The sequence below is a fragment of the Procambarus clarkii genome, chromosome 12, assembly GCF_040958095.1.
Source record: "Procambarus clarkii isolate CNS0578487 chromosome 12, FALCON_Pclarkii_2.0, whole genome shotgun sequence".
In the NCBI taxonomy this organism is placed as follows: Eukaryota; Metazoa; Arthropoda; class Malacostraca; order Decapoda; family Cambaridae; genus Procambarus; species Procambarus clarkii.
Window position 1 is genome coordinate 31,103,183 of NC_091161.1, and position 16,419 is coordinate 31,119,601.

The 16,419-nt window shown below is 44.2% G+C and overlaps 1 long non-coding RNA gene across 1 annotated transcript in view; it reads left to right on the forward strand.

Annotated features, from left to right (window-relative positions):
* The window catches only part of LOC138364126 (uncharacterized), a 32,065-nt gene extending 17,548 nt beyond the window's left edge, over positions 1 to 14,517 (forward strand). Inside the window, exon 2 of the long non-coding RNA XR_011228312.1 lies at positions 13,635 to 14,517. This is a non-coding gene — a long non-coding RNA (uncharacterized lncRNA). The remainder of the gene's footprint in view (positions 1 to 13,634) is intronic.
* Positions 14,518 to 16,419: the final 1,902 nt, after the last annotated feature.

Genomic DNA, 16,419 nt, shown 5'->3' on the forward strand with positions numbered 1-16,419 from the left:
GTTTCTTTGGCCCCTGCTTCCCTTTCGGTTGCTGCTCTTGCTGGGGTGCGCTCCTCTCTTTCTACTCCCCCTCTTCCTGCTGCTGTCCTTGACTGCTCCTCTCCGTTGTCTCCTCCTCCTCCTCCTCCTCCTCCTCCGGACCCTGCCCGCCCACCTCTGATCTGTTCTCCCGTTTCCTTCCCTCCGTCTTTGCTCAGTTTACCCATGCCCCCTAACCCTGACTTTGCTGACCCTGATCCCGACCCTGATATTCTTTAACGTGCTCTGTTGGTCTTTCGCCTTTGTTTCTTCCTTGTTCTCTGTTTTTGTCCTTTCTCTTCTCGTCGTTGTCCATTCTTCAATGGAACGTTCGAGGTTATTACGCCAATTTCCTCGAACTCCAACTTCTGGTTTCACGGTTTTCGCCCCTTTGTGTCTGTCTCCAGGAGCCGATGCTTGGTGCTCGTCCTGGTCGTTTTCGTGGCTATTCCTTTCTCTCCCCCCCCCCAGCCATTGCTGGGGCTTCTAATTCTTCTGCTCTCTTGATTCGGGCTGATGTTCCCTTTGTTCCTTTACTTTTTCCTTCGCCTCTCCATTGTTCTGCTGCTCGTATCTTTGTGGGGAAATGGTACACAGTTTGTTCCATTTATCTCCCCCCGAGTGTCCCGCTCTCTCTTCCTGATTTGAAACACCTCCTAGACTCCTTGCCGGAGCCTGTGCTCCTGCTGGGTGACTTCAATTGTCGTCATTCTCTTTGGGGTGACGTTCTGACGAATACCCGGGGTCGCCTCCTTGAGCCGTTTCTCCTCTCTTCTTCCCTGTCTCTTCTGAATTCTGGTGAGCCCACTCATTTGGACTCTCGAGCTCGCACCCTTTCTTGTCTTGATCTTTCTCTCTGCTCTTCTTCTCTTTACTTAGATTTCACATGGCAGGTTCTTGATGACCTCCATGGAAGTGATCATTTCCCCATCCTTGTTTCCTTTTTCTCTTTTCGCCCTTCCCTCTCTTTCCCTAGGTGGCAGTTTGCTAAGGTGGACTGGACCCTATTTTCCCTCAGTGCTACTCTCTCTGACCTCTCCCTTCTGCCCCTCTCTCGCGCTCTCCTCCTTTTTCATGACACTGTCTTCGACGCTGCCCTCCGCTCTATTCCTCGCTTTTCCTCTCGGGGTCCACGGAAGTGCGTTCCCTGGTGGAATGCGGACTGTGCTCGGGCTGTCCGCTGTAAGCGTGCAGCCTGGAAGAGGCACCGCCGTAGGCAGACGACCGATTCTTTTCTTTTCTTTCGGAAAGCGAGTGCGGTGGCCCGTAGGGCCATCCGTACGGCTAAACGTGAATGTTGGGCATCTTATGTCTCGACAATTACGTCCGAAACCCCTCTGGCCCAGATCTGGAAGCGTATCCGCAAGATAGCGGGTAAGTTCGTTCCCGATGTTTCACCGGTCCTTCACCTCCATGATACTCTTGTGGCGGACCCGTTGCAGGTCGCTTCCGAACTGGGTTCCCACTTTTCTTCTGTTAGCTCTGGTCTTCATCTTCCCCAATCTTTCCTTCTTCGTAAACCTGTCCTTGAGTCTCGTCCTTTAGATTTCTGCACTCATCTTCAGCTTCCCTATAATGATCCCTTCTCTCTCTCTGAACTTCGTTCTGCCCTGGCCCTCTGCGGTTCTACGGCGGCGGGCTCTGATGGTATTCATTATGAGATGCTTCGCCATCTCCCTCCGAGCACGTCTCAGTATTTACTGAGTCTGTATAATCGGATCTGGGAGTCGTCGTCAGTCCCTGAGGACTGGCTCGATGCCGTTGTCCTCCCTGTTCGCAAACCGGGGTCTCTGGGTACTTCCCCTAAGGACTTTCGCCCTATTGCTCTCACAAGTTGTGTCTGCAAACTCTTTGAACGTATGGTTAACGTTCGTCTGATGTGGTTCCTGGAGCACCATCACCTCCTCTCCCCTTCTCAATTTGGTTTCCGCAAGTGCCGCAGCACGACAGATGTCCTGGTGAACTTGGAGGTCTATATTCGTACTGCTTTTGCTGCGAAGACCTCCGTTGTTGCCGTCCTTTTTGACCTAGAAAAGGCTTACGACACCACTTGGCGTTATCATATCCTATCTCAACTTCATTCTTTTGGCCTTCGTGGTCATCTCCCTCTCTTTCTCCGCAGCTTCCTCTCTCGTCGTTCCTTTCGGGTGCGCCTTGGTACCGCTCTGTCTCCCTCTTTTCAGCAATACGAAGGTGTGCCCCAGGGTAGTGTTCTGAGCACTACTCTTTTTCTGGTTGCCCTCAATGGTCTTCTTTCCTCTCTTCCTTCTGGTGTCTTCTCCGCTCTCTATGTCGATGATCTTACCCTTTGTTGTCAGGGTGATGATTCGCCTCTCCTTCAACGCCGGCTTCAACTTGCGATTGATGCCGTGTCGTCTTGGGCCACAGGTCATGGCTTCAAGTTCTCTACTTCTAAGACTTGTGCCATGACTTTTACGCGGAAACGGGTTGTTCTTCGTCCCTCTTTGTCACTTTATGGTCATCCCCTTGAATACAAAGATTCCGCGAAGCTTTTGGGGTTATTCCTTGACACTCGTTTGTCTTGGTCTCCCCATATCTCTTACCTCCGTGTTGAGTGCTCTAAGTCCCTTACCCTCCTTCGGGTCTTGTCCCATACTTCTTGGGGGGCAGATAGGCGCACTCTCCTTGCTTTACATTCCTCTCTCGTCCTGTCTAAGCTCGATTATGGTTGCCCTGCTTACTCGTCTGCTTCTCCTTCTACTCTTCGCCGTCTTGATGCTTTGCACCATACTGGGTTGCGCCTCAGTTCTGGTGCCTTTCGTTCGACTCCCGTCCTTAGCTTGTATGTTGACACTGGCTTCCTGTCTCTCCAGGACCGCCGTGATCGCTACTGTCTTCGCTATCTTGCGCGGTCCTTGCAACATCCTTCCTCTCGCCTCTGTCGTGCTTTAATTTTTACCCCTCCTGCGGTTCCTGTTCCTCTTCACCACCTCCCTCTTTCTGTCCGGTTATCTCGCCTCCAGGATTCTCTTTCCATTCGTATTTCTGATGTTTCTCCTCGTGTTGTTCCTTCTTTGCCCCCGTGGAGGGTCCCTCTTCCGCGGTTTTGTACATCCTTGACTCGTATCACTAAAGCTTTTACCCCTCCTACAGTTCTAAAACGCCTTTTCCTCGAGCACTTTTCTTCTCACTCCCGCTCCGTTTCTGTCTTCACCGATGGGTCTAAGTCAGCGGACGGTGTTGGCTACTCTGTTGTTTTTCCTGATCGCACTTATATGTGTCGCTTGCCTCCGGAGACTAGCATCTTTACAGCAGAACTTTATGCTATTCTCTATGCTCTTCGTCTCCTGCTTTCTCGTTGTCAGTCTTCCTTTGTGGTTGTTGTTGACTCTCGTAGTGCCCTCATGGCTCTCGGGTGCTTTAATCCAGTTCATCCGGTAGTTGTCGAGATCCAGCATTGGCTGTTTCTCGTTCACAGTAAATTTAAGTCGGTTGAGTTTTGTTGGGTTCCCAGCCATATTGGCGTGTCTTTGAATGAGCGTGCGGATGCTGCCGCTAAGGAAGCTGTCCGCTCTTGTCCCATCTCTCGTAAAGGCATTCCGTATTCCGACTTTTACCCGGTTATCCATTCCTCAGTCCTTACCCGTTGGCAGGCTTCTTGGTTGTCTGTTACTGGTAACAAGCTACGTACTCTTAAATGTTGTGTTTCCTCGTGGCCGTCCTCCTTCCACCGTAACCGGCGGTGGGAAACAGCTCTGGCGAGGTTGCGTATTGGCCATACTCGCTTAACCCATGGTCACTTGATGGAGCGCCGCCCTGCTCCTTATTGTCCTAGTTGCATTGTCCCTCTTACGGCCGTACATGTCCTTCTTGAATGTCCTGACTTCCAGGACGAGCGTGTGTCTTGCTTTCCGACCGCCCCTCGCGGTCACCTGTCCCTCGATAGAATTCTTGGTGACTCGGATACTTTTGATATCGTTCGCCTTATGCGTTTTTGTTCTCGTATTGGCATCCTTGGTGATATTTAGCGCCCTCTGATTATTTTGCGTATTTGATGGTGCTACATAGCCTTCCCGGTTTGGTGCCTTCTTTTGATAATTACTTACTTACTTACTTGTGTGGACTTGGGAGATATGATCTCCACATATAAGTTTCTCAAAGAAAATGATAAGCTAGGTAAGGTCCGTATATTTAACACACAAGACATCCATGCAGTAGTGAGATTCCCTTTGATGGCTGTGCACGTGACAATGTAAAAATAAAGTGCAAAGATGTTTCAGAGTGCTATTTTAGTCAAGAAATGATACAAAAATTGTGTTTATTGACTAGTGAGAGGCGCAACAAGAGAGCATGAGGTGTATGTCGTGATCACAGTTAACAAAACATATTAGAATTCGTAGGTAGTGATCACGTCTCCCCAAACTCTTCTGTGCATATTTCACAGTCATTCTTCCTGACTCACACTCTAAGTTCGTGGAGTAGTGACACACCTTTGTTTAAAATTAAATCTACAAAGCTTCACATTTACAAAAAATGATATTTGCTCATCAGACAGAAAGATGATTTCCACGTTTCGTTACGTAACGATATAATGTGTTACAAGAACTAAACAGGCCTACGGTAATATTTTGTTCGTGTTTGGATGTAATGGTTAAACATGGTTTACATTTTCAATAATGTTATTTGGACATCAGACAAAGTTGATTTCCACGTTACATTACAAGTGTTACAGGGGCTAAAACTGGTAGACAGTAATATTTATATGGTAGGAGATGTAATGGAGTCATACTAAGTCATACTTTTCATTGAAAAATGTTATTTTAGTCTGTAGATATCTGATTTCCTCGTTACATTACAAGGTGTTACAGAGGCTAAAACTGGTACTCATTATTTATATGGTAGGAGATGTAATGGAGATGGACTAAGTCTCACTTTCCATTTTAAAATGATATTTTGAACTGCAGAAAGTTGATGATTTCCGCGTTACGTTACGTTACATTGTGTTAGAGGGCTAAAACTGGCAGACAGTAATATTTATATGGTAAGAGATGTAATGAAGATAATGTGTTTGGCTAAATGGGGTTCACATTTCAATAATGATATTCGGACATCAAAGTTGATTTCCACGTTACGTTACTAAGTGCCTCGCTCACTCCTTCAGTATAAGAGCGTTGAACATCCCTGCGACATTGTCTTGCTATGATATTACAAGTCTACTGTTGCGCACAGTGTAATACAGTTCCTAATGGCATAAGACCAAGCTGAGGTTATTTATTAAAAAATGCTATTTGATCATCAGGCAGAAAGAAGTTTTCCACGTTACATAATGATATAATGCGATACAAGCATGTGCTAATATTTTATTTGTATTTAGAATGTAAGGGCTATAGGAGATTGTCTAGACTTGCATACATTTTCAAATGCTATTTATTTAGGCAGCAGACAGTTTATTTTCCCGCATTAGGCTGCATTGACTGTGTGTTACAAGAAATGAGCACTAATGCTAATGTGTTACAAGGTCTGCACAGCAATATTTGGTGTTGGATGAAGAGGGGGGATGGAGATTGATAGACACGCATACATTTTCAAATGCTATTTATTTGGGCAGTAGAAAGTACGCTACATTGACTGTGTTACAAGAACTGAAAACAGACATAACCCAGAGCTATTTCACTATCGACTCATACGGTCTTATTCTCATCGATTGCTGTTTACATTTGGATAATGTAGGTCTTAGAGACAGCCATGAACTCGGGGATAATGAACAAGTCAATTTAATAATAGTATCAAGACTATGTTTTTCCACATTAGTCTTATATATGTTTACTTTGCTTGGAATTTGTATGTGGGGAACATTGCTCACCTAAGGGAGAGAGAATGAACTGCGCGTTTGAGGTATAGCGAGGACTGACCGCGATGTTTGTTTGTTTGTTTGTTTTACCACAGTGAATATGAAGCTACATTGTTATGTCTACCAGTTGTTGAATAAACGCTATGTTACGTTACGTGATACAAGAACTAAACAAGCTTGTGCTAATATTTTATTGTTTGGAATGTAAGGGCTAAACACGGTTCACATTTCAATATTCAGACATCGGACAGAAAGTTGCTCGTTACTCTTAAAATGATATTTGGGCAAAGAACGATGTTACCATGTTGGTCACGTTACATTAATGATATTTGGGCAAAGAACGATGTCATCATGTTGGTCGTGTTACGTTACAAGGTTATAAGGGTGAGAGTGATGGGGGTCGAAAATTGACACTAGTCTTCCATCCTCTGGTGAGCTGTCAGTCTAAGTGAAATGAAAAAAAGATACGTGAACAGCGGCAGCAGGAGAAAGGAATTGATGTTACTTTTCCCCCTAACTATTAAATGATCTGAATAGAGAGAGAGAGAGAGAGGAGAGAGAGGGAGAGTAACCACTGACTGCTATGTGTATCCCATGCAGTTGGGTTTACAAAAAAAATCAGGATTTGTTATAATAATAAGATTGAAGACCACCTTATGACTCTCGTTACTCTTAAAAAATGCTATTTGAGCAAAGAATGATGTTAGCATGTTGGTCACATTACGATACAAGGTTACACATATGATCAGAAATAATACTAAAGGCTTTGCACAGAAAATCGATGTGGAGGAGGGTGGGGTGATGGTTGATGGTAAGGGGAGGAGGGGCTGGGGGGAGGGGGGGGGGGGTCTGTTGGAGTGTGGGTTATGTGAGCGGTGTTGTCTTATTTAGCCCAGTTGTGTGTCAGATTCCCAAGAGGGGAGCCGCCCACAAAGGCTCTCTCCCGCAAAGGCTCTCTCCCGCCCAGGCCTGCATTTGGAATTTGTATGTTGAGGTCATGGCTCACCTTTGAGAAAGAACAATGACACAATGCTATGTGCCGGTGTGAGCTGTGTCAGGAGAGAGAGTGGTACGCCGTATTGCTGTCACTCCCAGCAGTGTGGTGGTGGTGGTGGTATGTGGTATGTCCTATGTGGATGGAGGGGGAAGGGGTGGGCATGACTGACTATGGTAGAGGTTGATGATGACATTCGCAACAGTTAGGCCTCAGCCTTTGAAGAGGTAACCCCATGTGGTGTCACTCCTCATAGCTATGTGGTAGGTATGACCCACATATCCTTAGCGCTCTGGAAGCAGGGAGGGTACATAAAACTGTCATTCTTTAAGAAAAAATAATGACTACTTTCACACACACACAAACCCACTGCCAGCTGTTACCTACTCCTCTCATTCACATCTTAAGAGTCTGCTCTCTCTCTCACCCTCCTCGACACTTCCTGCCATGTATGGCAGAACTAATCTCCTCATGGATCACCACCAAACACAGCTGCATAGCTCGAAGAAAATAATGGCCGTCAAAAAACGTAAACGCATTCCACCCTCGCTTCTCAACCACAATGACCCTCCAACCTTCTCCCGCCAAAGGGAAGCTCCCCTCACCCCTCCCTCACCACTCCCCACACCCCCTCAACATATCCGGCAATGTTGGGACCCCTCACACCTCCACCCACCCTCTACATAGCATTACTTAGACTTATCTATTAATCGACTATTTTTTTTTATTAACATATTAGGTACATCTGCATTAGTGCAGCTACCCTAGACTATATGAAGTGGAGTACAGTGTGTCAAGAAAAGCTAACTAGGTGATGCTAAAAAATCCCCCTACACACACATGATTAACTCTACGGCAAACACCCATACATATTCATCTACTCTTATCCACATATTTTACTCTTCTCCTATTCCTTACTCTCCCACATATTTTACTCTTCTCCTATTCCTTACTCTCCCACATACACCACATACCCCACATACTTTCCTACCCCCCACAACATAACCCCCCATAACATAACCCCCCATCATTCCAGACTGCGTAACCAAACACCGGACGCTCACATGCGTCCAACACGCGCCAAACATCCGGAAAATCACCCAACAACACTATGTGACTACATACCTTTGCCCCATCTGGACAGCTGGTCCTAATAGGACCACCTGTCCAGATGGTGCGCACGGTTCTAGTCTCCATTTTAAGCTACTAACATCTAATGCAGCTGCTGTCGTTGGATTAAGGTTGAGTTTGAGGCACAGGACTTCAAAAGCTAAACATTCCAGTAAGTACTGCAATAGTGGCACCTCTGCTTCTGTTCCACAGATATGACACACTTTAAATATTGGGTTTGTTACCTCCCAGTAGCACTTGTAACCAAGTCTGAGTCTGTGTATTTAACCAACCAGAAGAGGATTGGAATTCTGGTTGGTTAAATACCCCAGAGTTCCTACCTCTCTTATGGCTTTGAAGTATAGCGTAGTGGATACAGCATGCAACTGCCACCTTGTTGGCCAGTGTTCGAGTCCCCTGGTGGGTTGAGTGTCTAAAAAGTTATAAACTTCAGCTACTGGAATAGGGTAGTCTGTGCATTAAGCATTTGGCACTGAGTTTTCCCATATATATATATATATATATATATATGTCGTACCTAATAGCCAGAACGCACTTCTCAGCCTACTATTCAAGGCCCGATTTGCCTAATAAGCCAAGTTTTCATGAATTAATGTTTTTTCGTCTACCTAACCTACCTAACCTAACCTAGCTTTTTTTGGCTACCTAACCTAACCTTACCTATAAATATAGGTTAGGTTAGGTTAGGTAGGGTTGGTTAGGTTCGGTCATATATCTACGTTAATTTTAACTCCTATAAAAAAAAATTGACCTCATACATAGAGAAAAGGGTTGCTTTATCATTTCATAAGAAAAAAACTATAGTAAATATATTAATTCAGGAAAACTTGGCTTATTAGGCAAATCGGGCCTTGAATAGTAGGCTGAGAAGTGAGTTCTGGCTACTAGGTACGACATATATATATATATATATATATATATATATATATATATATATATATATATATATATATATAATGTCGTACCTAGTAGCCAGAACTCACTTCTCAGCCTACTATTCAAGGCCCGATTTGCCTAATAAGCCAAGTTTTCCTGAATTAATATATTTTCTCTAATTTTTTTCTTATGAAATGATAAAGCTACCCATTTCATTATGTATGAGGTCAATTTTTGTTATTGGAGTTAAAATTAACGTAGATATATGACCAAACCTAACCAACCCTACCCAACCTAACCTAACCTAACCTATCTTTATAGGTTAGGTAGCCGAAAAAGTTAGGTTAGGTAGTCGAAAAACAATTAATTCATGAAAACTTGGCTTATTAGGCAAATCGGGCCTTGCATAGTAGGCTGAGAAGTGCGTTCTGGCTACTAGGTACGACATTATATATATATATATGTCGTACCTAGTAGCCAGAACGCACTTCTCAGCCTACTATGCAAGGCCCGATTTGCCTAATAAGCCAAGTTTTCATGAATTAATTGTTTTTCGACTACCTAACCTAACTTTTTCGGCTACCTAACCTATAAAGATAGGTTAGGTTAGGTTAGGTTGGGTAGGGTTGGTTAGGTTTGGTCATATATCTACATTAATTTTAACTCCAATAACAAAAATTGACCTCATACATAATGAAATGGGTAGCTTTATCATTTCAAAAGAAAAAAATTAGAGAAAATATATTAATTCAGGAAAACTTGGCTTATTAGGCAAATCTGGCCTTGCAGAGTAGGCTGAGAAGTGCATTCTGGCTACTAGGTACGACATATATATATAATTATATTAAAGTGTACAGGTAAAGTGTCCATTGGGCGAGCGAGAAGTGAGGCCAGAGGGAAGAGTAGGCCGGAGAGGAACATTTGTAGATGAGAGGGAATAGTGCCAGGCCCTTGACCCAGCAGCAGGCCTTGAATTGTGGTATACATTCTACACCAAACCTGTTCACCCATGCATCAAGAAAGTCCGAACAACACCGGAAGTCCCAATCACCTGGTGTATTCACCTAGTTGTATTAACCTAGTGGTGCTTGCGGGGGTTAAGCTCTGCTCTTTTGGCCTGCCTCTCAACTGTCAATCAATAAACTGTTATTAACTACTAACATTTTCTATTCCCCCCCCCCCCCCCCACACACACAGGAAGCATCCCGTAACAGCTGTCTAACTCCCACGTACCTATTTACTGCTAGGTAAGAGAGGGCATCAGGGTGAAAAACTCTGCCCATTGTTCCTTGCCAGCGCCAGGAATCGAACCCGGGCCACAGGATTAGGAGTCCCGTGCGCTGTCTACTCGGCTACAAGCGCCCAGTGTGTGTGGCTGTGGCTGTGTGAGGGGGGGGGGAGAGGGGAAGGGGCTGTGCTCGGCGGGCAGGCTGTACAATTGTTTATGTATACAATGGTGTGGGTGGTGGTTGTTGCGGGATGTTAGAGAGGTCGTCAGTGTTGTGTATTGTGTTGGTGAGGAATGTTGTGTGGTGGTCATGGTATGTTGTTAACCTAAGTCTGCTGTTGGCCAGGTGTTTCCAGTATGTTTATGGGCCGTGTGTTTGCTATGAGGTGGAGGATCTCACTCGTGACGAAGTCGTCCCATAGTGGTGTAGATCCACCTCAGATATTAGGGTTGAATTCGTTGGAGCTTTTTGTTTGTGTTGGCTGCAAACATTTGGGATATTCGGGCGTATGTTATGAGAGGACGAATTAGGGCATTAGACTGGTGTATTTTTTTTTTTTTGTGCGTGGGTGTGTTCGAGTCTGCTTAGTTGGGGGAGGGATTTTTTCCTATGGCTTGTTTGTTGCTTTGTGTGAGTGTATTCGTAAGGTATTATCGAGATTTAGGCCGAGTAGTGTTAGAACTGTCAATAAGTTGTCAATTTACTGGTAAGATGTAAAAGGCTTTTATGTTAATTAGATTCAAATTTTTAAATGTAAATGATAAAAGCATGCAAAAGGAGACATTGCAATAATCTAAATGTTAAGAAGGGAGGGGGGGGGGCTAGGAGCCTAGCAAGGCGCTCCCCCCCCCCCTCCCTTTAGGGGAAGGTGTTTATATAGTTGATATGACAGATGGAAAAAAATAGCTCTTGAATCTGTAAATTAGGCAACCGAAAATTAGAAAGGCGGAGTCCAAAAGCTAAGAGTTGGACCCTACAGGCACACAGTAAATACACACACACAAGACGTTTAACACCGTAACAGGTTGCTGTACCTGGCCCCTGGCCTAGACCCCAACATAATAGTTACAGAAGGCGTTATGGAGCTTCCAAGCTACTAGGTGGGTGTGATAGTGGGTTTAATGTCCAGTAGTGAAGTATGTGATTTTAATACATACTCACATGCTCATGCGTCACATTAATAGAAATAAACTCTCTATTAATATTATTGAAGTGACTTGTGAATTGTTTGTGTGAGGCGGCCTGATGTCAGGCGAGGTGAATGACGTCACAGGTAGTTGACCCATCAGGCCAAGCTAGTCAAGAGGCGCGGCGGGCAGTGTGGCGCGGGCCGGCGTGGGGAGAGGTGCTGCTCAGCGCCCGCCTCATTGGTTTTACTAAATTAGTCACCTGGACAGTCCTGTGCATGAGGTTACCAGCGCCAGGCTTGTGGGAACCGACCTGTGAGATTTATATTTATTTAATTTATATGAATTTATATTTACGTTAATTTATATACTTCGATAGCAATTTGTATGATAAGTGGACTGTATTTCTGCAATAATCTCATAATCTCACAAATCGATCCTCTACACATTAGGGGGGTTTATATTAATTGAATATATATGCAGCCAATCTAACTACAGTATTAGACTACATACATTGAAGAGGTTCCTTATCTTATTTGTACAGCAAGCTTTAGTCCACCAGGTATAACTAGGTTGTAGACGCCACATTTTCCCTCTTTGAGGTAGCTTCCATCACCCTGGTAACTGATGCACAAAAGATACTTCCTCGTCTTGACCTGTTAAAAGGGCGCTAGCTGTAAAGCCAGAATCCTATATATGACAGGTATATCAGAGAAACACTGTACATGGAACAATAAAGACCTGGCTTAATTACCTTTAGTTTGAGGCTATCTTGTGCTCTAACCGGTAACCCTACCCAATGACATTAATGGCCACTAATGATAGATAATGGGTTTCGGAAAGAACACTTAACTTGATTTGTTGACAGCGTGTGATAATGGTACACCTTTGGTTTCCATAACACTTCGTCCAAGTAAAATTAACAGGAGCCGTATTTGCTCCCGTGTGCCTCTGGTCTAGTATAACAATGGCAATGTCTAACACTCCATACTATTGACGCTACTGGCCGACATTGTCCAGATATAATAGGAGCCGAATTTGCTCCACGCGTCTCAGAGGTGACAACAACAATGGCTGCCCTCCTTCCCCACTGACGCCTAGCTTACATTGTCCAGATGTCAATAAGTAATAGAAGGGTCACATTTACTCTACTTTAATACTGATAATTAAGTTAATTTATATGAGATGTTTTATGATGGTAAAGTCCAAAGACTAATGTATTTAAGAATAATTCCCAGCAGAATAGCTGGTGAATTTATAATGGTATGTGGTGATATCCCGTTTTCTTTAGACGGTAATTCCACTACAAGTTACATTTTCTATGGGTAACTTGTTTATACAACACAGCTATTATCTGTCTGTATGATATTTAATGGTGTCGGATTTTCCGACAAGGCTTACAGGCAAGTTACTGATTACTGACTAGATGATTAGCTATTTGATCACATTGTATTATTGAAAGAATAGTCTATATTTGCTGATTTTATAAATAAGGATAGTTACAAAGATGTTAATTTAATTATTTTATATAAAGCTTTATCCCAGGTTTACTCATTTGTAAATATAATCATATTGAATAATATATCTTTGGCTATTAGTAGAGAATTTTACCTACCTGAAGACTTTTGGTAAAGCTTATTAAAATAAAATTAACTTCTAAAACGACTGATGAGAGATTAATGGTTCCATAACAGCTGCTCGTGTCTTGACTATATATATGAAATTGACCGTTCGACCAAAAGCAAGTGAGGGGGGGGGGTGAAATTACGAAATTAATATAGTTAAATTCTGACAATTATAAAGTATTTCTTGTGAACTATCAGACTTAAATCCTTGAAATACAGACCAAAGACTTTTAATCTATCAACCGTCACATACACCCCCCCCCCCTCCCCCAATGAAACTAATCGTCCTGAGTCAGTGTAGTCCACGCTGCAGCCAACCCCAGAGACGCCTTAATTAACATTAACGTCCTGTGTAACCAAGTACTATATTTTGTCGAATATAAGTAAATATTATTGTATATTTATATTGTACATAGGTCTGATAGTTGAAGGAAATTATAGCACATGAGTGTATTCCAACCTGTCTCCCTCGCCTAATAAATAATAATGTATAATAGTTCACGTATCAAAAACCATTTTAAATAATTCTTGTGTTAAAATATATGAACTGCTGTGGGTCAGTGCACGAACGAGTATAGACCGAGGACTCGTTAAATGTGAAGCGTTCTTCACGTTAATGTTTGGCTGCCGGGTTAACGACCACTTGGCCGTTGTGTTGAGAACGGGCTGTGTCATCTGAGGTTGGCTTTTGCCATTCCGTGGTAAGTCGGCACTTTAGTTCATCCAATGTCTGACCTGATCGATTGTCTAGCGGGATATTTCTTAAACTTTACATAAATGTGTTCAAGTTAGTAATTAGGGGTATTTAATGTGTAATTTCAGGTATGTACGAGGGTTCATCAGTACAACAGCACTGCAGGTATGGTCAACCAGACCCAAGAAATTGGTCTCGTACAACGGCACAGCAGGTATGGAAGATTAAAATTTTTTGGAAAAACCTATCTCGGATTGCAGTTGGTCATTATGTAGCGCATATATATATTCCCACTTAAGTACAATAGGTGAAGGAAACACGTTTAATAATTGTGATAGTTTATACCTTGAAGCGGTGATCTTCTAATGGGTATGTTGTAAAGTACTCTATGCATTAACCACTTGAGTGGTAAACCATTCTTCTGGCCCGTAATTTGAACATTTAGTGGTGTAACATATGGTTAATGGTGAATCCCTTCACCAGCAGGCCAGCATCCCCAGGGAGGAATATAACGGAAACCTCCCATAAACTCGCCCCATGATCATTCCTCCCCCCCCCCCACCAGTAGAGACCGTCCCCAGACTAAGCCCCCACCAGCTCCCCGACCCCAAGCCCCATGTTAACCCTCATGCCCTCCTTCCCCAACTCATTCCCCACTCCAGGCCCTCCCCGTTCCCACACCCCATGTCCTCCCCCAGTATCCCCCCACCCAAGCTCTCCCTCCTACAACCTCCCTTGCCCCCTTTCCTCCATCCTTGCTGCCCCACCCCAGACTCCCCTTTCCTCCCAAGCCCTGACATCCCCCCGACCTCTCACATGCCCCTTCTCCTCCCCCATCCCAAGGCCAACCCAGACCCTCCTAGCTTCCACATTCAGGATCCTCCCAGCCCCTTTTCACACCAGATCCCCAGGTCCACATTCCCAGGCCCTCCCACCCCGGACACCCCTTGCCCCCCAATTCCAGTGAAACCAACATAAAATGAGGATGGAAGGAAGTCAGTTTCAAGGTAATGTACTCGAACATAGTTGGGATTACAAGCATGGCAAGTGAGCTTAGGGGAAAGGGCACAAGGGAACCCGGATGTAATTGGGCTCACAGAAACAAAACTCGGGAATTATAACGGATGTGGTGTTTCCCCAAGAATACACTGTAATAAGGAGAGGGAGGGAAGGAAGGAAGGAAGGAGAGAAGGCAGAGTGGCCCCTACTGATAAGAAAGGAGTGGAGTTTCGAGGAGATGGTTATCCCAGGCTGTGAGGGGTTCAGAAACTACATAGCAGGTACCATGATAGGAGGTCCAAGAGTAGTTATAGCAGTGATATATAATCCTTCACCAAACGACAGAAGACCCCAAACCGGAGTATAATAAACATGGCAGTCAACACCATAATTGCAAGAGTAGCCACTGCTGCCTGTAAAAATAGATCCCATCTGTTCCTCGGGGGGGGGGGATCATGGAAGGATAGACTGGGAAAATAAGGAACTGCAAGGAGGTGAGGGAACATGGAGAGCTAAACTGCTGGAAGTGACAAGAAACTTTTCGCCAGCATGTCGGGGGACCCACAAGAATGAGAAGAAATGATCAACCAGCAAGACTCGATCTAGTCTTCACTCTAAATGACTCCAATGAAAGGGAAACTAGGTTTCGAAGCCGCTGAGAGAATGAGTGTACTGATGTTTGAGTATTTGGTCAAAGAAGGGTTATTGTACACAAGGGCATGCCCAGAAAACAAAAGGCTGCCATTCCGAAAGGAAAACTATGATGAGATAAGAAAATTCCTAACATATAACTTGAAGCAAAGTTCGGAGGAAAGACGGCTCCAGGCATGATGGACATCACACAGAAGTGAAAGGAGGCCAGACAAGTTCGTCCCAGTCCAAAAGAGAACAAAAATTTAGTCCAGATGATATTTCCATGGTTTAATCAGAGATGTAAGCTAACAAAGTGCAAGGATATGGAGAAACTGTTGAAAAAAAAACACTAGAGCAGAGAAAGTGTGCCAGGAATGAATGTTAGGGTGTGAAGAGAGGCAGAAAGGCAATATGAAAATGCCATGGCAAGCAAAGGAAAGACTCGACCTAAATTACTGCACAGCCACATCAGGAGGTAAACAGTGAAGGAACAGATAATGAAACTGAGGATGGGGGCAGACAGATTAACTACAAACGACAAGGAAGTGTGTGAGGAACTCAATTAAAAATTCCAGGAGGACTTCACATTAGAGCGAGGAGGAGTCCCAGAGATAAGAGAAAGAATAGATAATCAGGCACTGCTAGAGGATCTTTGGAATACTAGTGGGGCGGTGAGGTAGCTTTTGGTAAAGTTGAATGTGACAAAGGCTATAGGCCCGGATGGAATCTCACCATGGATACTAAAGGAGCAAAAGCATTGTGCCGGCCACTCTCCATACTGTAAAACAAATCTCTTTTAACAGGGGGAGCTGCCAAAAATTGACTGCTAATGTAGTCCCTATATACAAAAAGAGGGATAGGCAGGAAGCACTAAACTACAGGCCAGTGTCCCTAACTTGCATCCCATGCAAGTTGATGGAAAAGATTATGCGAAAACGAGGGGAACATATGGAGCGAAAGAACGTTGTAACACATCAGTAGCATGGGTTCAGGGATGGCAAATCATGCCTCAAAGGATTAATTCAATTCTACGACCAGGCAACAGAAATCAGGCAAGGAAGAGAGGGGTGGGCAGACTGCGGATTTTTGGATTGCAAAAAAAGCACCTTCATGCAACAGGAGTAAAGAAAGTAAACAGTACCACACATGACTAGTGCACAAACTGGAGATGCAGGCAGGAGTGAACGGGAAGGTACTCGATTGGATAAGGGAGTACCTAAGCAACAGAAAATAGTCACAGGGAGGGGCTTGGTCTCAGATTGACGAAGTGCCACCAGTGGA